Source organism: Carcharodon carcharias, chromosome 8 (genome assembly GCF_017639515.1).
Source record: "Carcharodon carcharias isolate sCarCar2 chromosome 8, sCarCar2.pri, whole genome shotgun sequence".
Taxonomy (NCBI): domain Eukaryota; kingdom Metazoa; phylum Chordata; class Chondrichthyes; order Lamniformes; family Lamnidae; genus Carcharodon; species Carcharodon carcharias.
The window spans coordinates 122,403,287-122,430,454 of NC_054474.1; positions in this window are offsets into that span (position 1 = coordinate 122,403,287).

The window sequence follows — 27,168 nt, forward strand, 5'->3', positions numbered from 1 at the left end:
CACGGATTAATCAAGGATGTTCATCATGGATTTGTTAAGGGAAGGTTGTGTTTGACAAATTTGATTGAATTTTTTGAGGAGGTAACCAGGAGTGTTGATGAAGGTAATGCATTTGATGTGGGCTACATGGACTTTAGAAAGGCTTTCGATAAGGTCCCTCATGGCAGACCAGTTAAGAAACCAGGAGCCCATGGGATCCAAGGCAATGTGACACATTGGATCCAAAATTGGCTGAGAGGTAGGGAGCAGAGGGTGATGGTAGAGGGATGTTTCTGTGACTGGAAGTCTATTCCAGTGGGGTTCCGTAGGGCTCGGTGCTGGGGGCCTTGCTGTTTGTGGTGTACATAAACGATTTGGACTTAAATGTAGGGGATATGATCAAGAAGTTCGCAGATGACAAAAATTGGTAGGGTGGTAAATAGTGAGGAGGATAGACGTAAACTGCAGGAGGATATCAATGGACTCGTCAGGTGGGCAGAGCAATGGCAAATGGAATTCAACCCGGAAAAGTGTGAGGTAATGCACTTGAGAAGGGCTAGCAAGGAGAGGGATTACACTATGAATGGTAGGACCCTGGAAACTACTGAAGATCAGAGGGATCTTGGTGTGCATTTCCACAGATCCCTGAGGGTAGCAAGGCAGGTAGATAAGGTGGTTAAGAAGGCATATGGGACACTTGCCTTTATTAGCCAAGGCATAGAATCCAAGAGCAGAGAGGTTTGCTGGAAATGTATAAAAAGCTAGTTAGGCCACAATTGGAGTACTGCATGTAGTTCTGGTCACACATTATAGGAAGGATGTGATTGCACTGGAGAGGATGCAGAGGAGATTTACTAGGATGCTACCTGGGCTGGAGGGCCTGAGCTATGAGGAAAGATTGGATAGGCTGGGGTTGTTTTCTTTGAAGCAGCGAAGGTTGAGAGGGGACTTGACTGAGGTATATAAGATTATGAGGAACATAGATAGGGTAGATAGGAAGGCACTTTTTCCATTAGTAGAAGGGTCAATAACCAGGGGGCATAGATTTAAGATGAGATAGAAGGCTAAGAGGGGAGTTGAGGAGAAATGTTCTCACCCAGAGGGTGGTGGGAATCTGGAACTCACTGCCTGAAAGGGTGGTTGAGTCAGAAACACTCATAACATTTAAGAAGTATTTAGATGGTCACTTGTGTTGCCATAGCCTTCAGGGCTATAGGCCAAATGCTAGAAAATGGGATTAGTGTAGTCAGATCTTTGTTAACCAGTGCAGACACGATGGGCCGAATGGCCTCCTTCTGTGCTGTAAACGTCTGAGTATCAACACCAATGCATCAGCCAATGAGATGGAGATGGGGCTTACTGAAAAGACTCAGGACATCAAAGTTGATTCAAATGGCAAACAAAATGTATTTGAACATAATCTCTACAAACTACAGAAAATAGAGCTTATTTTAAGAGTCTTTGCAAACTATGGCAAACAGCCTCGTGACTGAAACTACAGCAAAGTCTCCTGATAAAAACAGGATTATTTTTCCAGTAAAATGCACTGAGTGGAGGGTAGTTACATAATATAAGTAATGTGCATGAAATCAACCCTAGCTTTTTCCAGCAGTACATTCCCCAGGTTTGATTGACAAGGGAGTTACCCAATCATTTCCATTTTGTCCAGAACTTGTAACCTCATTATATGATGCCAAAATTAATTGGCTTTCAATTTCCAAAGCATTTCGAGCTCTTTAGAAATGAGCTGTTATGTCAACATAAGGCTGAAGATATAACACCTATCAAAGTCAAGCCCTAGCTGTTGTGCTCAATTCTCTGGAACGAGGATTGAACTCACGACTTTCTGATTCAGCTAAGACAGCTATTGAGTGAGGCAAGGCTGAAACTTTTATCTATCAGGACATTGAGGACTCCCTCACACAGTCACTACCTTGTTTCGTTTACCGACAGTGGTTTGTCTCAGCTTTCTTTTTGGGATGTTCCTGGCCTCAGTCTCATAAAGCAGGGACCTGCTCTTCAGCAGTTGCAGGAACTGGCAGATCTCCCCATGGATTGCTTCAGACACCACACTGCTAGTGGCGTGAAAATGGACCACGCCTTCCTTCGCTTTCAGCACCCACAAATAAAGGCCCGTTTCCACCAATGAATAGTACAATACAGGTCCAGAGAGGACATCAAGGATGCTGTAAAGCTCTTCCATGTTTGGGATGATTGATCCTGAAGATTCATCCATTACATTGCTCCATGTTCGGGGTTCCTCTATCATGAATGTATATGTTAGAAATCTGTGTCTCCTGCCAGCCTCTGCATACTGAAGTGTCTGTATACTGTCACCTAGTTTTTCAAGGACTGATTGGATCCCATCATAGCTCTCCAGAAGAACATCATTGGTTTCTTTCGGTGGCACGATTCCCTCAACTGTGAATCTCCTACTAAGCCAACAGTAATATGCTATCACTTCCTTAAAGGCCTTGCAACCTTTCATTAGTTCCTTTGCAGAGTAGGAGAACTGGCAGTTGCACGCAATCTTAAATTTACACTCGTAGATCAACTCATCCTCTCCAGACTCCTCTGCAGTTTCCAAAGCCTGTTCATAGAAGTACAAGGCATGCCGATACTGAGCTGTGCCTTTATAAACCTCCGCTAAACCAAGTGCAGCCTGGCACTTCAGTTTGGGATCATCCCCTCTGCTGTCGTGATCCCAAGCTTGTTGGTACCAGTTTGCTGCCTCCTCTAAGTTCTCTAGTGTCCTGTATATGTCCCCAAGTCTAATTATTGCTGCTAATCGAAGTTGCCGCTCTCCAATGGATCTGGACAAGTTGAAGCTCTGGTGAGCATGGGTCATCGCAAGATCATAGTTACCGAGCACTGTATGAATTACACCCATTGCTCCATGGGCATCAGCAGCAGCTGTACAGTTGCCCAGCATCTTGCTCAGCTCACAATATTGCTGGTAGTTGATCACTGACTCATTGTAGAGCCCCAATTTCTCTTGTAGTTTAGCAACCTGCACTCAAACAAACACAGAGGGTTAGCACTTCCTAACGGTACTTCCCAGTTCTCCAAATTCCTTCCAAAGGGCTTTCACTGGGGAGCTGTTACTCTCATTTTTTGCCTAGGAAACAGAAAGTTGTCTGAGGTCACACTAATCTACCTCCCCATCCCTTGTGAATCATCCCCACTAGACAAACTACATTACATTGACATAATACCTTTAATGTAGTAAAACATCCCCAGGTATTCACAGGATAATTTATCGAATAACATTTGGCACTGAGCCACAAAAGGAGATATTATGGCAGGCAACCAAGGCTTGGTCAAAAAGGTAAATTTTTTGTTATCAAACCTGATGACAAGGGCAGTGCTGTTGTTGTCTGGCGTACTGACATCTACCTGTAGAAGCTGAGTGCCAACTCTTAGACACTTCTTCCTACCTCCCCCGGGCCCCACCACCGAACATCAAACCATTGTTTCCAGGACCGTCACTGACATAACTTCCTCTGGAAATCTTCCCTCCAAAGCTTCCCACCTCATAGTCCCCAACCCCAAAATCCACAAACAGGAGTGTCCTGGTAGACCCATTGTTTCAGCCTGCTCCTCCCCACTGAATTGATTTCTCCTTATCTTCACTTTATTTTTTCTCTCCCCTTGTCCAGTCTTTTCCCACCCACACCTGTGACTCTTCTAATGCCCTACATAATTTCCAATTTCCTGCTCTGACTGCCTCTTCTTCACTGTGTATGTCTAATCACCCACATTTCTGCTTCTTCCTTGAAAGGAGAACTGGACAGTCCCCATCCACCTCCCTCTTCCACATGGCTGAAGTTGTCCTCTCATTGAACAATTTCTCCTTCAACTTGTCTCACTTCCACCAAATAAAAGATGTGGCCATGGGCCCTAGTTATGCATGTCTTTTTATGGGGTATGTAGAACGTTCCTTGTTCCAGTCCTACTCAGGCCCCTTCCCATAATTCTTTCCTCGGTGCATTGATGACTGTATCAGTGCCACTTCCTGCTCTGGGCCTGGTAAAAATCATAAATTTTGCTTCCAATTTCCACCTGTCTCTCACCTTCACATGGTCCATCTCCGACACTTCCCTCCTCTTCCTTGGCTTACTCGGTCTCCATTTCTGGGGATAGACTGTCTACCAATATTCAGTACGAGCCCACTGACTCCAACAGCTACCTTGACTATAGCAGGACTGCACCCTGCTTCCTGTAATGACTCCACTGCATTCTTCCAGTTTCTCCATCTCTGTCACATCCACAAAGGCACTTCTGACATGTCTTCAACCATGTATGACCCATTTCCCACACTTCTGCCCTCACTTCTTCCCATCCCTCCCAGAACCAAATAGGATTCCCCTTGTCCTCACTTTTCAGCCCACCAGCCTCCATATTCAAACGGTCTTCCTCCACCATTTCCACCAACGCCAATATCATGCCACCACCAAATACATCTTCCCCTCACCTCCCCTGTCAACATTCGTAGAGACCGTTCCTTCTGTGATACTCTGGTCCACTCCTCTATCACCCCCCCACACCTCATCCCCTTCCCACAGCACCTTCCCATGCAATCGTAGGAAGTCTGCCACTTTACCTCCTCCCATTTCACCATCCAAGGCCCAATCACTCCTTCCAGGTGAAGCAATGATTTATTTGTACTTCTTTCAATTTAGCCTACTATAGTCACTGCTCACATTGCGTTCTCCTCTGCATTGGGGAGACTAAGCACAGACTGGGTGACCACTTTGCAGAACATTTTCGCTCAGTCTGCAAGCATGACCCCGAGCCCCTGGTTACTTTCCATTTCAATTCGCTCTCATGCTCATGTTTCTGTCCTTGATCTGCTGCAATGCTCTAGTGAAGCCCAACACAAGCTGGAGAAAGGGCACTTCATCTTCTGATTTGGCATTTTACAGTCTGCTGGACTTAATAATGAGTTCAACAACTTCGGAGCATGACCTCTGTCCTCCATTTTAATTTCTTTCCCCGCCCCCCCCCCCCCCAGGGTCAGTTTGTATCTTGTTTTCATGTTTTTGATTTCAGACAGAACTGACATATATTTTGCTATGAACACCTACACTGGACCAGTGCTTTATTTCTTTATTATTACTGCTACCACTCCCTTTGCCTTTTGGTATTTAATCCCCCCGCTCTTTAATCTAAACCTGACCTTTGCTTTTGTTCTACCTGACCCTCCCCTCCACCTTTTTCAACAGCATAAAATCCATCACATTTCTGCCTCTCTACAGTTTTTAGGAAGAGCCATATTGGGCTCGAAATATTAACTCTGTTTCTCTCTCAACAGATGTTGCAAGAACTACTGACTTTTCCCAGCACCTTCCGTTTTTATTTTAAATTTTAAAGAGCATCTTAAAAGAGAAGAGAGAGAGGAGGTGAGGCGGAGAAGCAGCAAATTCTAGAGCTTTACTCCTAGGTAGTTGAAGGCACAGCCAATGGTGCAGCAATTAAAATCAGGGACGCATGTGCAAGAGACCAGAATTGGAAATATATTTCAAGGACTGTAGGGTTGGAGCAGATTACAGAGATGGGCAGGGATATCATTTCAAGGGCATCCCTTGAGCAATGGAGGAGGGTCTTCAGCAGCAGCTGTGGTGGTTGCTGCCTTTCCCTACGACCCACCCTAATTCTGAGCTCAAAGTTCCTGCCTGAAAGACACAGTGGGACCATGTGGATGAACGGATATCCAGAACTACCAGCCATTCCAAACCAGCTCAGGTAGAGCACACTTTTTATTGCACTCTGTCTGGTAAGCATCTGGTCAGAAGAGGGGGAAGAGAAATTTCAGGGCAACTGTCTTCACAACCTGGGAGTGTCAGTATTTAAACTGGAATGGTGGCACTCTGCGATATTTGTTCAATCAGCTAGTGTTAAATTAGAAATAGAACCAGGAGAATCTTCCCCTCCACTTTCTGGCATAAACACAGAGTGTTAGTGGCAGAAACTATAAGTTTTAGCGATGCTTTCCAACCCAACCCCGCCTTTTATGACAGTCTACAAAAGCGGAATAGGCTAATGACTAGTGTCATGAAAATCAGTTTATGCCACCAATTGCCTATGGTCAATTTGAACTTTTTAAGGAAGATGTGATTTTTTAAAAAAAGAAATGCCAGCAAAGACACAGAGCAAAAGATGGCTGATAATGTAAAGTGACCACTTTCTGGAAAATTCCAATGTGGGTTATACTGACAGGCCTGTCCTGAAAGAACATGGAATGTCGCACCATAAAAAGTTTCCTGGTCATCTGCAAGGAGAGACACTTAAAAGAGAAATAGGAAAGATGCAAAAGACTGAACTTTAATCTCCTGTGGTTACAGAGACAAAAGATTGATTTGTACATCAAAGCAGTCACCAAAAATCCAACTCCTGTTGATTTATATCTCAGAATATATAAATAGTTCTGAGTTGGATGCAAGTTGTCTATTTCCCTCATGGGAAAAAATTTGTTAAAAAGCTAGCTGCAGAGCAGTGCAGTGTATGCTGCGTGTGTTGACAGCAAGCAGAAGAACAAGCTAGTCACCCCCTTGCAGCTTGTAGGTGAAAGATCCCTCTCTCTCTCTCTCTCTGTTGCTGGAGGCAAACCTCAGCAGAAGCCACAATCAAAAAGAAATAGGATAACCTTTCAGCTGTCCTGCAGAACCAGGTATCTCCAAACTAACTGTGAAACTGCCAAAGTCAGCTTTACCGGAATTACCCAACTTAACGGCAGCAACTTACTGCCATCTACACCTCACAAGCAAGCCAAAGATTGATTCATTTTTTAAACTTTTACTTGGGTTCTTCTCAATTCTGATCTGTGTGTATTTGTGTTACATTCTTTTTTTTTGGGGGGGGGGTTTAATAACTAATAAACTTGCTCTTTCTTTGAATCAAGAAAGCCTGGTTAAATTGGCTCCTTCTAAAATACAGATATATTTGGACTGGGAAAAGGTATCCATGAGGGAAGGGATCCCTTTCAAATTAACCTTGCTGTGACCAACCGAAAGGGTGAAACAAAGAACGGGAGCCAGCTCATTCCTCTTCACCTGGGCGCATAACAAAATTGAAGTCCCATTTAGGAAAGTAACAAATTGGGGGACCTCTCCTGGGGACCGGGTGTAACAAATTGGGGGCTTGATACTGGAATTGTTCCCACAGGCAAAACTAAAGAATTAGAACGGGGAAAGTAAATTCTTTCTTTGAAACCAATTTTTCTTTTAAAACGCAAAAATATTTCCTTGAGTATGCCCTACTAAAGTGCAAAAATGTCCATATTTGATGCCAGTGTTTTCACAGACAGAAGGGATGTTACTTATAAAAACTTAGCAGTTCTGTCCCTTGAACAGTTAAAAGAGTGAGCGAGGCATTTAGGATTAGAATTTTGCCAGACAGCCAGAAAACCAGAAATTATAAAAGGAGTGGCCAACGGTCTACAGGTGGAAATTGAGGACAATGAAATGGATAAAGGAGCGGTAGAGAGATTAAAACTGGAGCAGTGAAAATAAGAATTTCAGGAAAGGGAAAGAGAAATAGAGAAAGAGGAAAGAGAGGAAAGGGCAGGAAAGAAGAGAAAGAATTTCAGGACAGAGAGAGGGAAAGGGAGTATAAACAAACAGCTCAAGTTGAGGGGCAGGAATCCCATTGCGTCCCTTGAAGACAACACAAGCTCAGACTTAAGGGCTGAGGCAATCCAGTTTGCTCATTTAATCCTTAAACTTGATGAAGTTGAGGTGGAAGCCTTCTTTATCGCTTTCCAGAGGTTAGCACAGCCATTAAAGTGTCCAATCCAATGGCGGTCCCTACTATTGCAAAGTAAACTTTCAGGAAAAGCTTACGAGGTTTATTCCTGCTTCCCTGAGGAAAGTGCCACTGTCTATGAGGCAGCAAAAAGGGCTATTTTAGGTGCGTACTAGTTAGTGCCAGAGGCATCCCGTCAGAAATTCCATACCCTCAGGAAACAGCCTGACCAGACGTACCTGGAATTTCAAAGGCTTAAGTAACTTGCTTTTGTCCAGTGGGTGTGGGCACTTAAAACAGAATCCGCTTACGAAAACTTGCATGAAATAATTCTCCTTCAGGAGTTTAAAAACTCCATACCTTTCCTAATAAGTACACACCTAGAAGGAGAAAGGGTAACAGGGGCTAGGCAGGCAGTCACACAGGTGATGATTGCGCTAATCCACAAACCCTTGCCCCAGAAGAGACCCTCCCCTAATCACCCCCAACAACTGGAAAGGATAGAGGTGGAGAGAGTGATAGAAAACTCTCGCACATGGGGGAGAAGGAATTGCTGGGAGCCCTCCTCAGAACAGAAAGGGTGGTATTGAGGTGAAAATTGAGGCCAAGAAGCCTGTGTTTTAACTGCTGGAAGGTAGGGTACCTCCAGGCCAACTGCTAGAGATTACAGGAAAAACCAGTGGGATTTATCAGGGCACATACACCCCATGCAGAGAATGGGAGTCAGTTAGAGAGCATAGCAGACCAGGCTATGGACCTGACTGCAAATCCCTGTAGAGGTGCTCCTGAGAGTATGAGTATAAACAAACCCGAGACTTAGAAAGATTTTGTACCCGAAAGAAGGGTGGCCACATTTCCCCAGGGTGAGGCGAGTGAGCCTAGAGTGATACTGAGGGATATAGAGGCCAGACAAAATCTACTGCTGGGAAAAGGCATGACCTTCCCACCAGAGAATGCAATAAGTGCTGAGGTATTGGTAAAGTGGATTGAAGGAGGATACATGCCTATCCCCTTGTGCTGGGTGCATCTGGGAGAATGACCTGGTGTCAGGACCAGTGTCTGTGGGTGTCATCCCCAGTTTGCCTGTGGAGGGGTTAACCTGCTCCTCAGCAACGACCTGGCGGGATCAAAGGTAATAGCATCTCCAATGGTCTCAGAGAAGCCAAATGAGGTCTGAAAGATAGAACAGCTGGAAGGAGAAAGTGCCTGGCATTTCCCCTGACTGTGTGGTAACATGGTCAATGGCCAGACAAGCTCCGTCAGTGGAAACTGAAGTAGCACTGCAGACAGAGCTACCTATGGTCTGGTTATCTGAAACCTTTTATGGGATTCTAGAAGACCCGAACGAGGTAATAAATAAATCCTCCTTGGGAGGAAGTCCAGCAAGCTGACCCACTGTTAAAAACATTAACTCAGACCGCCCACACTGAAGCTGAGGCAGAAGCAGTCCCTGAATGCTAATACATTAAAAAGAGGTGCAAATTCTCCTCAGATACTGAAGCAGTCCAAATGCAGCAAGACCTGGGTAATATCCAAGCTTGGGCTGACAAGTGGAAAGTATCTTTTGTGCCACACAAGTGCCAGGCAATAACCATCCCCAACAAGAGAGAATGTAACCATTGCCCCTTGATGATCAATGGCATTACTTTCACTGAATCCCCCACTATCAACACCCTGGGGTTACCATTGACCAGAAACTGAACTGGACTAGCCATATAAATACTGTGGCTACAATAGCAGGTCAGAGGCCAGGAATCCTGCAGTGAGTAACTCACCTCCTGACTCCCTAAAGCCAGTCCACCATCTACAAGGCACAAGTCAGGAGTGTCATGGAATGCTCCCCACTTGCCTGGATGAGTGCAGCTCCCACAACACTCAAGAAGATCAACACCGTCCAGGACAAAGCAATCTGCTTGATTGGCACTCCATCCACAAACATTCACTCCCTCCACCATTGACACACAGTAGCAGCAGTGTGTACCATCCACAAGATGCAAGGCAGGAATTCACCACTTAGACAGCACATTCCAAACCCATGACCACTGCCATCTAGAAGAACAAGGGCATCAGATAGATGGGAGCACCGCCACCTGGAAGTTCCCCTCCAAGTCACTCACCATCCTGACTTGGAAATATATCACCGTTCCTTAACTGTCACTGGGTTAAAATCCTGGAACTTCCTCCCTAACAGCATTGTGGGTATACCTACACCACATAGATTGCAGCGGTCCAAGAATGCAGCTCACCTCCACCTTCTCAATGACAACTAGGGATAGGCAATAAGCGCTGGCCCAGCCAGCGAAGCTTACACCCTGAATGAATTTTTTTTAAAATGAGGAAATGGAGACCCCCTCACAGACCTGCAGGTGATCCACCAGGTAGTGGTGCTACCATAAGGAAATATTGTGGCTAGCTCACGAAATTCTGATGGCTGGGCATTTCGGTATACACAAAACTCAAGCCCACATCAGCCAGCATTTTTACTGGCCACACCTCCACAGGGGCGTTGTAAGGATTGGCGGAACCTGCCACACCTGCCAGGTTGTGGGAAAACCCCAATCCGCAATACAACCTGCACCTATGATTCCCGTCCCAGCTTTTGGGGAACCATTGAGCAAGTGGACTGTGTGGGGGCCCCTGCGCAAAACAAAAGGGGGCGATCAGTATATTCCTACCATCACGGACGTGGCTACCCGCTTCCCAGAGACTGTTCCCCGAGAACTATATCTGCCAAAACAGTGGTGAGGGAATTGACCCAATTCTTTACCAGGTATGGTCGACCCACTGAGATCCAGTCAGATCAGGGCTCAAATTTCATGTGCAAAATATACCTGGGAGTCATGGGCAACCAGGGCATGACCCAGCTGAAGTCTTCAGCGTATCACCCACAGTCCCGGGGGGTGCTAGAACGGTACCACCAGACCCTAAAAACAATGATCAGGACATACTGCCATGAGTACCCCCATAACTGGGATAAAGGACTAGTTTCCTTCTGCTCGCTACCAGGGGCTCACCCAATCAGTCGGCCTGTTTTACTCCGTTTGAATTAGTTAACAGACACCAAGTGCAAGGGCCTCTGAAACTAATCAAGGAGAGGTTTTTAGGACAGAAGGAGGGAGTCTCCGTGTTAGAATACATAACAATGTTCCGGGAGCAACTCATGAGAGCCTGTGATGTGGCCAGAGAACACTTGAAAATCTCCCAGACAGCTATGAAGAAACAGGCAGAGCAACATGCCAGGGCCAGGAGACTACGTGTTAGTGCTCCTACCAATACCAGGTGAGCCCTTCAAACCTCGGTTCAGTGGCTTATCCAGAGCAGCAAAGAAGCTCGGGGAAGTAAAGGGTCTAACTGAGACCCCAGATCAGGGCAAAAGGCAAAGGCTGTGTCATGTCAACATGATAAAGCAATATCATAGCCGAGAGGGGGACAAGCAGGTAACAGTCTGTCCCACTGCCACTGACCTAGAGGATGACGGTAGCAGTGGGGATGAATTGGAGGGAGACATGTGTGGAGCCCACATTGAACCCCCCACTACCCAGCTACCAACACAGAGATACTAGCGAACTTAGATGCCTTATTCATCCGCCTAAGTGCAGAACAGTAAGCAGACTTTATGAGGCTGCTCACTGCAATTAACGGCTTATGCAGGGACAAGCCAGGCTGCACCACACTAGCTCTAGATAATGTGGGTGTGGGAGGACCCCTCCCATAAGGCAACATCCCTATCATCTAGATAAAAATAAAATACTGCGGATGCTGGAAATCTGAAACAAAAACAGAAAATGCTAGAAAACTCAACAGGTCTAATAGCATCTGTGGAGAGAAAAACAGGGTTAATGTTTCAAGTCTGTTTGACTCTTCTTCAGAGCTATAGAGAAGTAAAAATTTGAGGAACTTTGAGGGGGTGGCAGAGCAGGTGAAGCTGGATAGAAGGCCAGCAATAGGTGGGGGCAAAGGAAAGTTTGACAAAGATGTCATGAACAAAATACAAAAGGGTGTTAATGATCGTGATACTGGCTAAAGGAGATGCTGATGGTGGCATTAAGGTAAGAAAGCAGAATGTGGTAATAGCAGGACAAAGGTAAACACTCTGGAAAGAACAACATGAATAAATGATAGATGGCCCTTGTGGGGGTGGTGGCGGGAATGAAGATCGAAAATAGAGTAAACGGTGGGGATAAAACAATGAAAAAAAATGAAAATGAATAAAAATAAAAATAAGTGGATAAAAAATAAAAATTACAAGATAAAAATGAATATTGAAAAAAAGAGCATAAAAATGGGGTGAGGATGGAGGAGAGAGTTCATGGTCTGAAGTTGTTGAACTCAATGTTAAGTCCAGAAGGCTGTAAACTGTCTAATAATTGGAAGATGAGGTGCTGTTCCTCCAGTTTAGGTTGGGCTTCACTGGAACATTGCAGCAGGCCAAGGACGGACATGTGGGCATGAGAGCAGGGTGGTGTGTTGAAGTGGCAACTGACAGGAAGGTCTGGGTCATGCTTGTGGACAGACTGAAGGTGTTCCGCAAAGTGGTCACCCAGTCTGTGTTTGGTCTCCCCAGTGCAGAGGAAACTGTATTAGGAACAGCAAATGTAGTAGACCAATTTGAAGGAGGTGCAAGTGATGCACAAGTGAAGAGCGTTTAGGCCCTTGAACGGTGAGAAGGGAGGAGGTAAAGGGGCAGGTGTTACACCTTGTGTAATTGCATGAGAAAGTGCCATGGGAGGGGGTGAGGTGTTGGGGGTGATAGAGAAGTGGACTAGGGCATCCCTGAGGGAGCAGTCCCTACGGAATGCCGACAGGGTGGGGGTGGGGGCGCGGGGGGTGGGGGGGAGGTGGTGAAGGGAAGGTACTATTGGTGGTGGCACCATGCTGGAGTTGGCAGAAATGGCGGAGGATGATCCTTTGAATGCGGAAGCTGAGGGGGTGAAAAGTCAGGACAAGGGGCACCCTATCATGGTTTTGGGAGGGAGAGGAAGGTGTGAGGGCGGATGCATGGGAGATGGGTCGGACACGTTTGAGGGCCCTGTGGATGGGGAACTTTTGTTAAGGAAGAAGGAAGACATGTCAGAAGAGCCGTTTTGGAAAGTGGCATCATCGGAACAGATGCAACGGAGGCGAAGGAACGGAGAGAATGGCATGGAGTCCTTACAGGAAGCAGGGTGTGAGGAGCTGTAGTCGAGGTAGCTGTGGGAGTCGGTGGGCTTGTAATGAATATTGGTGGACATTCTCTTTATTGGGTATGTGGAATATTCCTTGTTCCAGTCCTACTCAGGCCCCCTCCCACAACTCTTTTTATGGTACATCGATGACTGTTTCGGTGCTGCTTCATGCTCTCGTCTGGACCTGGAAAAATGTATCAATTTTGCTTCCAATTTCTACCCCTCCATCACCTTAGCATGGTCCATCGCTGACACTTCCCTTCCCTTCCTAGACCTCTCTGTCTCAATTTCTGGTGATAGATTGTCCACCAATATTCACCACAAGCCCACCAACTCCCACAGCTACCTCGACTACAGCTCCTCACACCCGCTTCCTGTAAGGACTTGATCCCATTCTCTCAGTTCCTTTCCCCTCTGTTGCATCTATTTCGATGATGCCACTTTCCAAAACAGTTCCCCTGACATGTCATTCTTCTTCCTTAACAAGGGTTTCCCACCCACTGCGGTTGACAGGGCCCTCAGCCGTGTCCAATGCACCTCCCGGGCCTCTGCCCTCACACCTTCTTCTCCCTCCCAGAACCATGATAGGGACCCCTTGCCTTCACTTTTCACCTCACCAGCCTCCACATTCAAAGGATCATCCTCTGCCATTTCCGCCAACCCCAGCATGATGCCACCACCAAACACATCTTCCCTTAACCCCCGCTGTTGGCATTTCGTAGGGCCCGTTCCCTCCGGGAGACCCTGGTCCACCCCTCCATCACCCCCAACACCTCATCCCCCTCCCATGGCACCTTCCCATGAAATCACAGAAGGTGCAACACCTGTCCCTTTACCTCCTCCTTCCTCACTGTCCAAGGGTCCAAACACTCTTTTCAGGTGAAGCAGCATTTCACTTGCACCTCCTTCAATTTAGTCTACTGCATTCGCTGCTCCCAATGCAGTCTTCTCCACATTGGAGAGACCAAACGCAGACTGGGGAGCCACTTTGCAGAACACCTTCGGTCTGTCCACAAGCAAGACCCCGACCTTCCTGTCAGTTGCCATTTCAACACACCACCCTGCTCTCATGCCCACATGTCTGTCCTTGGCCCGTTCAAGTAAAGCCCACTGCAAACTGGAGGAACAGTACCTCATCTTCCGATTAGGCACTTTACAGCCTTCCAGACTTAACACTGAGTTCAACAACTTCAGACCATGAACTCTCTCCTCTATCCTCACCCCTTTTTTACCCCCTTTTTTCAATATTCATTTTTACTTTGTAATTTTTATTTTTTATCCCCTTATTTTTATTCATTTTCATTTTTATTCATTGTTTTATCCCCAACTTTTATCCTATTTTCGATCTATTTTCCCATCACCGTTCCCTGCCCCCACCCCACCCCCACAAGGACCATCTGTCACTTGTTCATGTTGTTCTTTCCAGAGTGCTTACCCTTGTCCTGCCATTATCACGTTCTGCTTTCTGATCTTAATGGCACCATCAGCACCTCCTTTAGCCAGTATCACTATCATTAACACCCCTTAGTCATTTTGTCCATGACATCTTTGTAAAACTCTCCTTTGCCTCCACCTATCACTGGCTCTCTATCCAGCTTCAACTGCTCCACCCCCCTTAAACAGATAAATTTCATCACATTTTTACTTCTCTTTAGCTCTGGAGAAGAGTTATACTGACTCGAAATGTTAGATGCTGTCAGACCTGATGAGTTTTTCCAGCATTTTCTGTTCTTGTTTATCCCTACCATCTAGGCCCAGAAAGACTGGCCCAGGTCCGGGAGGAGATTACTACTTGCTGGAGCACCAACTAATAGAGCCTAGCAACAGTAGCTGGAGCTCCCAAGTTGTGCTCGTGCCCAAGCCAGACGGGTCCACAAGGTTCAGCAATGACTATCGAAAAGTTAATGCAGTGACTCCAAGCCGACTCCTACCCGATGCCCCTGCTGGAAGACTGCATAGATAGAGTAGGTAAAGCAGCCTACATTACAAAGATAGATTTACTCATGGGATACTGGCAGGTTCCCTTGACTGCCCGTGCGAAGGAAATCTCCACCTTCATAACTCTGGATGGGTTATACCAGTGTTGAATGATGCTATTTGGACTCCGAAATGTCCCAGCCACCTTTCAAAGGCTGATGAACCAGGTAGTGGAGGCTTATCCAATTGCATAGTGTACCTAGACAACCTCCTAGTGTGTAGTGACACCTGCAAAACTCACTTAGAGCAACTGGGAGCCCTCTTCCAGAAAGTACAGTCAACTGACCTGGTGGTCAATCTCGCAACGAGGAAGTTCGCTAAGGCTCAGGTGGCTTATCTAGGACACATGGTGGGCCAAGGACAAGTACTGCCCAGAGCTGCAAGGTGGGGAGTAGCACAATTCCGCATTCCCACAATGAAACGGGAAAATCATGAAACTCTTGGGGATGTGTGGGTTCTACCACAAGCTTGCCCCAAGCTGCCCCGCTGACAGACCTACTGTAGGGAAGAGCAAAGCTTGTCTGGACTGAAAAATGCAGACAGGTTTTGAAAAGCTGAAAGCCATTTTAAGAGGCAAGCCTGTGCTTGCAGCTCCGGACTTTAACCAAGCATTTAAAGTAACCATCGGAGTAGGGGCTGTCCTCCTCCAGGAAGATGAATCAGGGATAGAGAAACCAATCAGGTACTTCTCCAAAAAAACTAAACAAGCATCAGAAATGATATCCCACAGTGGAGAAGGAAACGCTCAGTTTATTACTGGCTCTCAAACACTTTGAGATATAGGTCCAAAATGGATACAGAGAGACCACAGTCTATACTGACTACTGCCCTTTAACTTTGTGGAAAACTTTAAGACTCAGAATGCCAGGTTATTCCGCTAGAATTTGTTTCTCCAACCGTATCACCTAAAAATCACCCACATTGCTGGGAAATCAAACATGAGTGCAGACGGCCTATCCAGAACTTAAAGAGGCCTGGTTAGAACTGAAGAGATAATACTGACCAAGGCTAGGAGAATGAATGAGAGCATGTGTGTGTGTATTTGTGTGTGTGTGTGTGTGTGTGTGTGTGTGTGTGTGTGTGTGTGTGTTTGTTTTATATTTTTTTCCCTTTTGTAATGAAATGAGAATGAATCTCATTTCATTCGTGATGTGCGGGCAAGTGTTGTGAAAAGCAGATTACAGCTACCAATTACCTACGGCCAATTTGAACTTTTTAAGGAAGGCCTGTTTTTTTTTTAAAAATTACAAATAAAGACACTGAGCAAAAGATGGCTGATAATGTAAAGTGACCACTTTCTGAAAAATTCCTATGTGGATTATACTGACAGATCTGTCCTTAGAGAACATGGAATGTCGCACCCAAAAAAGGTGTCTTGGCCTTCTTCAAGCAGAGACACTTAAAACGGAGATAGGAAAGATGCAAAAGACTGAACTTTAATCTCCCGTGGTTTTGAAGACAAAAGACTGATTTGCACATTTCAGCAGTCACCCAAAAATCCATCTCCTGTTGATTGTATAAATAGTTCTGAGATGGGTGCAAGATGACAATTTCCCTAATGGGAACATGCAGGGGAAAATGGGTTAAAAAGCTAGCAGAGCAGTGCAGCGTGTGCTGTGTATGTGACAGCAAGCAGAAGCTTGCCACCCCCCTGCAGCTTGCAGGCGAAAGATCTCTCTCTCTCTGTTCTAAACACTTTGAAACCAAATAAACAGATGATTTGAAGTGACCATTTCTTCATCTGACCCTTATACATATTGTTTGAGTTAATGTTAATTTTAAAATTAGCCTTGATTCCTGTGGTGCTCTTGTTCTGTGAAAAGGAAAGAACAAAATACAGTATTTATATCACACCTTTCATAACCTCAGGACTGCTGGAGGCAAAGCTCAGCAGAAGCTATCTAAAGGAAATAGGACAGCCTTTCAGTCACCCTCCAGAACCAAGTGTTTCCAAGCTAGCTGGGAACTGCCAAAGTCAGCTCTACCAGAATCACTCAACTTAACAGCCACAACAGGCCACTATCTATGCCTCATGGACAAGCCAAAGATTGATTTTTATATTTTTTAAGTTTTTATTTGGAATCTTAACTTCTCATTTCTGATCTGTGTGTATGCTTGTTGAATTTAATTCTTTTTCTTGCGTTTTTGTAAAAAAATAACTTAGTCTTTCTTTGACTCAAGCAAGTCTTGTTAAATTGGCTCCTTCTAAAAAGTAAATACATTTGGACTGGGAAAGGCATCCACAGAGGGAGTGATCCTTTTAAATTAACCTTGTTGCAACCAACCAAAGGGATTGAATAAAGAAGGGGAGCCAGCACATTCCTCCTCACCCGAGAGCATAACAAAATTGGGGTCCCATCCGGGATGTTAACAAATTAGGGGACCTCACACGGTGACCGGTCATAACTCAAGTTTAAAATCATTGAATGGTTGCAGCACAGAGAAGGGCACTCAGCCCATTATGTCTGTGTCAACCCTCTGAAGCAGCAATTCACCTAGTGTTACTTCCTTTCTTTGCCACCCCCCCACCACCGCACCCACCCCCAGCCTTGCAAAATTTTCCTTTTCAGATAATAATCTAAGTCATGGCTCGATTGACCCTCCCTCCACCTCACTGTCAGGCAGTGCTTTCCAGATCCTAAACACTTGCTGTGTGGAAAAGTTTCTCCTCATGTTTCCATTTATTCTTTTGCCAATTACCTTAAATCTGTGCCCTCTGATTCGTGATCCTTCCACCAAAGGGAACAGTTTCTCCCTATCTACTCTATCCAGACCCCTCATGATTTTGAAACCTCCAACAAATCTCTCAACCTTCTCTTCTCTTCTCCAAGGAAAACAGTCCTAACCTCTCCAACCTATTTACGTGACTGTAGTTTCTCATCCCAGGAACCTTTACAGTGAATCTTATCTGCACCCTCTCTAATGTCTTCACATCCTTTCTAAAGCTTGGTGCCCAGAATCAAATGCAATACGCCAGCTGAGGCCAAACCAGTGTTTTATATGGGTTTAACATAATTTCCTTGCTTTTGTACTCTATGTTCCAATTTATAAAGCTCAGGATGTGAATAGTTTATTAATCGCGCTCTCAACCCATCCTGCCACCTTCAGTGATTTATGCACATAAACACCCAAGTCCCTCTGCTCCTGCGTCTCCTTTAGAATGGTACCTTTTATTTTATATTGCCTTTCCAGGATTTCCTACCAAAATAAATCACTTCAAACTTCTCTGCATTAAATTGCATTTGCCAGTTGTCCGCCCATACCACCAACCTGCTTATATCATTTTGAAGTACACTATCTTCCCCACAGTTTACAATACAGTTCACAGTAAATCCTCACTAGAAGTTGGGATTGCGTTCCTGAATATCGTGACTTTAATTGAAATGAGTTGAGGTGAATCACAGGTTCCCATAGGAATCAAAGTTAAACTCAGAGTTAGGTTACTTCAGACTTTTCTTGACCGGAAAAACCAATGTACAAGTTGAAATGCTGTACCATACACATGAAGAACTTGCATTCCTAGCTGAAATAACTTGCAGAATAAAATAAATCATTAAATATAAAAGAAATACTGTACAGTTAGGTACCTTTCTCAGCAGAAAACATCATAAGTTGAAATGCTGTACATTCCTAGCTGCCTACATTCATAAGTTAAATAACCTTTAATATAAAATAAATTTAAAAAGATAACAAAAACATAATATAAATGCAAATACTGTAAAAAAATATTTAAATAAATTACAGCGATAAAAACAAAAAAACTGCGGATGCTGGAAATCCAAAACAAAAACAGAATTACCTGGAAAAACTCAGCAGGTCTGGCAGCATCGGCGGAGAAGAAAAGAGTTGACGTTTCGAGTCCTCATGACCCTTCGACAGAACTAGGTGAATCCAAGGAAGGGGTGAAATATAAGCTGGTTTAAGGTGGGGAGGGGAGGGTTGGTTGGTGGGGGGAGAGAAGTGGAGGGAGGTGGTGTGGTTGTAGGGACAAACAAGCAGTGATAGAAGCAGATCATCAAAAGATGTCACAGACAACAGAACACATAGGTGTCGAAGTTGGTGATATTATCTAAATGAATGTGCTAATTAAGAATGGATGGGAGGGCACTCAAGGTATAGCTCTAGTGGGGGTGGGGGGAGCATAAAAGATTTGAAATATTTAAAAATAATGGAAATAGGTGGGAAAAGAAAAATCTATATAAATTATTGGAAAAAAACAAAAGGAAGGGGGAAACAGAAAGGGGGTGGGGATGGAGGGGGGAGCTCAAGACCTAAAGTTGTTGAATTCAATATTCAGTCCGGAAGGCTGTAAAGTGCCTAGTCGGAAGATGAGGTGTTGTTCCTCCAGTTTGCGTTGGGCTTCACTGGAATAATGCAGCAAGCCAAGGACAGACATGTGGGCAAGAGAGCAGGGTGGAGTGTTAAAATGGCAAGCGACAGGGAGGTTTGGGTCATTCTTGCGGACAGACCGCAGGTGTTCTGCAAAGCGGTCGCCCAGTTTACGTCTGGTCTCTCCCACCTCCCTGTCGCTTGCCATTTTAACACTCCACCCTGCTCTCTTGCCCACATGTCTGTCCTTGGCTTGCTGCATTGTTCCAGTGAAGCCCAACGCAAACTGGAGGAACAACACCTCATCTTCCGACTAGGCACTTTACAGCCTTCTGGACTGAATATTAAATTCAACAACTTTAGGTCTTGAGCTCCCCCCTCCATCCCCACCCCCTTTCTGTTTCCCCCTTCCTTTTGTTTTTTTCCAATAAATTAAATAGATTTTTCTTTTCCCACCTATTTCCATTATTTTTAAATATTTCAAATCTTTTATGCTCTCCCCACCCCCACTAGAGCTATACCTTGAGTGCCCTACCATCCATTCTTAATTAGCACATTCGTTTAGATAATATCACCAACTTTAACACCTATGTGTTCTTTTGTCCTGTTGTTTGTGACATCTTTTGATGATCTGCTTCTATCACTGCTTTTGCCTACAACCACACCACCCCCCTCCACTTCTCTCTCTCTCTCTCTCTCCCCACCCCCACCCTACCCCGCCACCCCCCCCACCACACCTTAAACCAGCTTATATTTCAACTCTTTCTTGGACTCGAACTCAAGTTCTGTCGAAGGGTCATGAGGACTCGAAACGTCAACTCTTTTCTTCTCCGCCGATGCTGCCAGACCTGCTGAGTTTTTCCAGGTAATTCTGTTTTTGTTTTAAATAAATTACACTCACCTAGTGCAGTTTTAGATTGATCAGGCTCCATCTAGTGGCAGAGGCTGGTTGGTACAGGTAGCAGCTGAAGTCCCACACACTGCCTGCAGTGAACATCTTCTGTCACTAGAACAAAAACAAAAATACCTGGAAAAATTCAGCAGGTCTGACAGCATCTGCAGACAGGGATACAGTTAATGTTTCGAGTCCGCATGACTCTTCATCAGAACTATGGAAAAATATAAAAGAGGTGAAATATAAGCTGGTTTAAGGGGGGCTGGGAGAGTAGAGCTGGATAGAGGGCCAGTGATAGGTGGAGATAGCCAAAAGATGTCATAGACAAAAGGACAAAGAGGTGTTGACGGTGGTGATATTAGCTAAGAAATAGGCTAAAAGGTAGAGATAAAAAAAATCTTTACCTTTTAGCCTAATTCGATCCCTTCCCTCCACCTGACCCCCACTAGGGCTATCTGTACCTTGCTCATCCTGCTTTCTACCCTTAATGTCCCCATTAGCACATTTCTTAGCTAATATCACCACCGTCAACACCTCTTTACGACATCTTTTGGCTATCTCCACCAATCACTGGCCCTCTATCTAGCTCTACTTGTCCCACCCCCCCCCACTTAAACCAGCTTATATTTCACTTCTTTTCTATTTTTCCTTAGTTCTGATGAAGAGTCATATGGAATCGAAATGTTAACTGTGCTCCCCTCTGCAGATGCTGTCAGACCTGCTGAGTTTTTCTAGGTATTTTTGTTTTTGTTCGAGATTTCCAGCATCCGCAGTATTTTGCATTTATCTTCCGTCACTAGATGGAGCCCAGGACTTCAGTACGAGAGCCAGTAGCCAGGAGCCAGTAGAAGTCCCCGGTGGTGGCAAAGGACACCGGGGACTTTAAAGGTAAAAACAGAGGGTGGGAACCAGAGCCGGGGGTAAGAGGGACTGAGGGCAAGGGCAGTAGCCAGATCAAACCTGGGAGCTAAGCTGGGAGCCAGGGTGGGATCAATGCCAGGAGCTAGGATGGAGCGGAAGGAGCAGCTGAGGTCCCCAGTGGTGGCAATGGACACTGGGGACTTTAAAAGTAAGAATGGAGGGTGGGAATGGGGCCTGGGAGGAAGTCAGACCGCAGAGTTGAGGGTGAGGGCAGAAGCACTGGAGAAAAGGTCATGTGAGCAGGCAGGCTACAGAACAGGAAATCTGAGGCAAATGACATTAAAGTGAAACTCGCAACATTAAATGAAAACGTTGACACTAAATTAACAACATTAAAGCAAAACACATCAAGTGAGACAATGTTAAGCAAGGACTTTTTGTATTTCCATGTTTTGTATCGTCCGCAAACTTTGAAATTGTGCCTTGTACACCAAGGTCTAGGTCATTAATATATATCAGCAATGATTCCACCACCATCCCGTGGGAAACTCCACGATAAACTTTCCTCCAGTCCAAAAAACATCCATTCACCCCTACTCCCTGTTTCCTGTCACTCATCCAATTTCATATCCATATTGCTACTGTACCTTTTATTCCATGAGCTATAACTTTGCTCTCAAGTCTGTTGTGCAGCACTTTATCAAATGCCTTTTGTGGAGGAACCAGTGGATGTTGTGTATTTAGATTTTCAGGTTTTCAACAAGGTCCCACACAGGAGGTGAGTAAACGAAATTAGAGCACACTGGATAGAGGGTAATATACTGGGATGAATTGAGGATTGGTAGAAGGGCAGAAAACAGAGAGTAGGAATAAATGGGTCATTCTTGGGTTGACAGGCTGAGACTAGTGGGGTACTGCAAGGATCAGTATTGGGCCACAGCTGTTCACGATATATATCAATGATTTGGATGTGGGGACCGAATATAATATTTCCAATTTTGTAGATGACACAAAACTAGATGGGAATGTGAGTTGTGAGGAGGATGCGAAGAGACTTCAAGGGGATTTGGACAGGCTTAGTGAGTGGGCAAGAACATGGCAGATGGAATATAATGTGGAAAAATGTGAAGATATCCACTTTGGTAGAAGAAACAGAGATGCAGAATGTTTCTTAAATGAAGAGAGACTGGGAAGTGTTGATATCCAAAGGGACTTGGGTGTTGTTGTTCATGAGTCACTGAAAGCTAACATGCAGGTGCAGCAAGCAGTTAGGGAGGCAAATGGTATGCTGGCCTTTATCACAAGAGGAGTAAAGATGTCTTGCTTCAATTGTATAGAACCTTGGTGAAACCACACCTAGAATACTGTGTTCAGTTTTGGTCTCCATACCTAAGGAAGGGTGTACTTGCCATAGAGGGAGTACAGTGGAGGTTCACCAGAATAAACCCTGAGATGGCAGGACTGTCCTATGAGAAGAGATTGAGCAGGCTGGGCCTGTGTTCTCTAGAGTTCAGAAGAATGAAAGGTGGTCTCACTGAAACTTACAAAATTCTTACAGGTGTGACAGGGTAGATGCAGGAAGGATGTTTCCCCTGGCTGGGAGGGTCTCAGAATAAAGGCCTAGCCATTTAACATTGAAATGAGGAGAAATTTCTTCACTGGGAGGGTGGTGAATCTTTGGAATTCTCCACCCACGAAAGCTGCAGAGGCTCAGTCATTGAGCATGTTCAAGACAGAGATTGATAGACTTCTAGATACTAATGACATCAAGGGATATGGGGATAGTGCAGGGAAATGCTGTTGAGATAGATGATCAGCCATGACCTAGTTGAATGGTGAAGCAGGCTCGAGGGGCCGAATACCTTCTCCTGCTCCTATGTTTTGAAAGTCTAAGGACATCACATCAACAGCATTACCTTCAGTCACCTTCTCTGCTTTCTCATTTAAAAACTGCAGCCAGTTAGTTAAACATGATTTGCTTTTCACAAATCCAAGCTGACTTTCCTTAATTAACCTGCATTTGCCCAAGTGACTATTAATTTTGTGTTGAATTATCGTTTCTAGAAGTCTTCACTGAAGTTAAACTGACTGGTCTGTAGTTGCTGTCCTTATCCTTACACCCTTTTTTGAACAAGTTGTGACGTTTGCAATTCCCCAGTCCTCCGGCACCACCCCTCAGTCCAAGGAAGATGGGAAAATTATGGCCAGTGCCTCTGCAATTTCCACTCTCAATTCCCTCAGTATCCTTGAATACATCTCATCCCATCTAGGTGCCTTATCAATTTCAAGGGCACACAGCCCATACAATACCTCCTACTTATCAATTTTAAACCCTTCAAATGTCTGATCTATTTTCTCTTTCACCACGGCTCGGGCAGCATCTTCTTCCTTGCAAAAGACAGATGCAAAGTCATGTCACCTGCCTCCATGCATAAATCCCTTTTTGGTCCCTAATCGACCCTACTACTCCTTTTACCACTCTTTTACTTATATACCCATAGAAGACTTTGGGATTCCCTTTTATGTTAGCTGCCAGTCTATTCTCATTCCCTCTCTTTGCTTCTCCTCCTTTCTTTTTCAATTCCCCTCTGAACTTTCCTTCCTTTCCTACCTTTCCTGAAAACCTTGTATCCAGGAATATTTAATATTGAGTCCTGCCCTTCTTTGAGTCAAGTCTCTGTTATCACCACAGCATCATATTTCCACAAAGCTATCTGCACCTGCAACTCACCAATCTTATTTACCACATTATGCGCATTTACTTACATGCACAGTAACCCTAATTTGGACTTTATTACTTTCCCTCTTAATCCAAACCCAGCCAATGACTGAGAAAAGCTGATAATCCCAATAAAACAATGTATACCTGAAGTACGGCCCTGAATAAAAGTCTATCATCTAGGCTTATGATTGGCATCTGTTAGGGACCTCCTTGTCAGTTATCCCCAGCTGATGAGGAACTTTCTTCACAAATTTCTAAAGCTTCTAGTATAGGCCTTATTTGAAATATCTGAGTCCCTCCACCCCCAGCACCATCAAATGGGATCAAAAATTGTCAAAGCAAACACCTTAGGGAACCACAAATATGAAATAAACAATAATAATGTACAATATGGTGCCATTATCCAAGGTCACTGCTTCAAGGTATCATGTTAAATTCCTTTGGATTACATGGGATTTCACAGCTTTTTTTAGTGTTTTGGGATTATTATTCACTATGTTTTTACGTTAAAATTGACCATCCCCCACACACACCCCACTCCCCAGCCCACCACCCCCGCAACACACTCCTCAGGCAAAGGGTGAGGTATTCCTGACTGCCCCCCTACTCCATACTCTCCTTGAGCAGAGGGTTAGTCCTGACTAATTTGCACCCCCCGCACCACCCTACCTCCAACCACCCGCCCCCCACACCCCCCCCCCAAACACTCTCTTGAGATGAAGGGCAGGATGCATCCAAAAAAGTTCCCTCTTTCCTTAACCACAGGACAGAGCAGTTTGATCTCTACACTGAAAATTTACAATATTATGGAGCCTGCCCGTCACCTAAGCATCCAGTCCTCCTTTAGGATGGTAGATGATTTGTTTGTCCATTTCTAGCTCTACACTATAACCTTCCAACAGAAGTCACTCCGGAAAGGGATGGTAAATATCTCCCCTGAGGTGGAACCTGTTCAAATGAAGATTTCACTCACTAGAAACTGATAATCTGAAACTAATCCAACCGACAATGGAGCCAATTTAATCAGAATCAGAGAACAAAGCCATCTCAGTGGTTAACACATTGCATTAACTGCTCTCCTTTCAGTCATAATTAACAATGTCGTGAAATTTTGAAACACCCACCTGATGATAAGCAGATGTCACATCATGACAGTACCCAGTAGGTGGTCCCCCTATTAAGTATTCCAGGTACTTCTTCCCAAATATCAATGCTTTCTGGTGCTGATTAATAATCCAGTAGGCCTTGGTCAGGTTCAGGTACACAGCCACCTCTCTCTCTGTGCTCCAAAATTCTCTGCAGCAAATGCACAACAGCACTGAAGTCAGCATCACTTTGGTTTGTTACAAAATCCATTCTGCTTTGGAGAAAGGAGTGGAGTCTCAAGGGGGAGCATGAGGTGATGACCAAGGTGACATTTCAGTGCAGTACTGAGGGAGGTGGGTTATTATTTTAGTCGTACACCACTTAATCATGAGGTGGTTTTCGCTTCCCTTCATAGATGTTCAAACTCTGCACTGAAAATATCTAATACTGTGGAACACCTCTATCATCTGCAGTACTGCTGAGCAAGTTGATACCTTTATCTGTCCTCAGCGCCCCCTACCTCAGATTGAAATAATCAAATCCATAGCACAGGAGGCTATTTGGCCCACTGCATCTGCGCTGGCAAAAAGCAGCCATCCAGTCTAATTCCACTTTTCAGCTATTGGTCCACAGTCCTTTAGGTTAGGCATATCTAAGTATTTTTTAAATGCAATGAGTGTTTCTGCCTCTGTTTCTATTGTGAGTTATATTAAGGTTTAAGAATGTAGACTTTGGGTTTTAGTTCAAGGTGAATTGTTTACTTGCAGTTTGGTTTAGTATGCCTGTGTGTACTTACAAACCATACTTGAATGTTTGACCCAGCTGGGAGGCTTTTAGAAGCAAGAAAGCCCTGAGGGTGCTATGGAGAAAACTACTGAGGCTGCGTGGGTTTTGGGTTTCTTTGGGAAAAAGTTAAGTGTAAGAGAAGCTGACCTGGAGGCTGCAGACATTCAGTCTGTTGTGTTTAAGCAGAGAACTTAGTTCTGTATGTTTACAGAGGTAAAGGAGTTCTAGAGAATTGGGTAGGGCCAAGTAGAAGTCCAGTTATGGAATAGATGCCAAGGGAGCGTCTACGTGTGTCTGGTGGATCATGGCTTGTGACTGTCAGCGATGCCAACACTTGGACCAGGAGGTCGTATTGGTCAGAATGTACCACAGGGCTGAGCTGTGACCTGTGTAGCCAGACTCGAGAGTATGAGCCAATAGAGTGAAAATCACATTGAAAAGATTAAGCTTGGGATAAGTCTGTTGGATTGAGGTAGAAGATCACATTGTTTAGAATCATTGGACGGAATCGTTCCAGGTTTGCACTAAGTGCGATAGCAGGCAGGTAAAACAACATTTTACCCGCAGGCCACAATGGTGGGTTTTCACGCCACATCATCCCAAACCTCATTATTTATGCAGTCCTGGGAAACATGCTGTTTCCAGGGCAAGCAGGCTCTCATTCGCTTGCCCGCCATCACCTTGCTGCTGCATCATGCTGGGTGTCATATTTAAAGTCCAGCCGCAGGCACACATCTCAGTGCTTCCAGACCACAACTGCTGCAAAGAAGACATGGCCCTGAAAGGCAAAAAGACTGCAGACCCCAGGTTCAGCAATAGGTCATGAACATCTTTTGAATGCAGTGGAGTCCCGCTGGGATGTCCTCTACCCCTGATCTGGCCACTGAATGGGCAGCAACCTCACTAATCCAGCTTAGGAGGTGGTGGCAGTGATGGTCAGTGCCAATGCCCTGCAAAAGGGGACAGTTTCCCAGTGTCGCAAGAGGATGAATTATCTCTTCTGTTCAGCCAGGGTGAGTCACTCTTCTCATCATTCTCAACTCACACACTCATAAACCCATCACACATCCACAATGATCTCACTCATTGCCAGCTCATGGGGCATCACCATTCACTCTCTCACCATCATTATCCTCATCCCATCCATGGGACCACTAACCATCCACACAGGCCAGGCATATTTATCACCTGGCCTGGCAGGCATCTTGCTTATACTTTCTCCATCTCAATTCATGCAGGACAAGTTGGCATGCAAGAAGGAGAGGTTGCAGACCAGTGGAGGAATGCCTGAAATCAAGGTCCTCACAGACTTTGAAAACAGAGCCATCCAGCCGGCCAGCAATGATCTGGACCAGTCCTGTGCCAACGGTGAGGTTGGTGGTGCTCAACCAAGTAAGGGTCCAGCAGCGCAACATCCATCAGACAACCATGCTATGAGTGATGTGTCCTGTTTCACAGGCCACGGCCATGCACCAATTATCTCCCCTTGCTTCCACAGGTGCATCTTGGAAACAACCGATTACCCAGGGCCTCTAATTAAGCCCCAAAGAAACCTCTGAAGAGGAATCCGAAGGGACCCTCCCTGAAGTCCTGTCACAGCGCCCACCCACACCCTCCACCAGCGC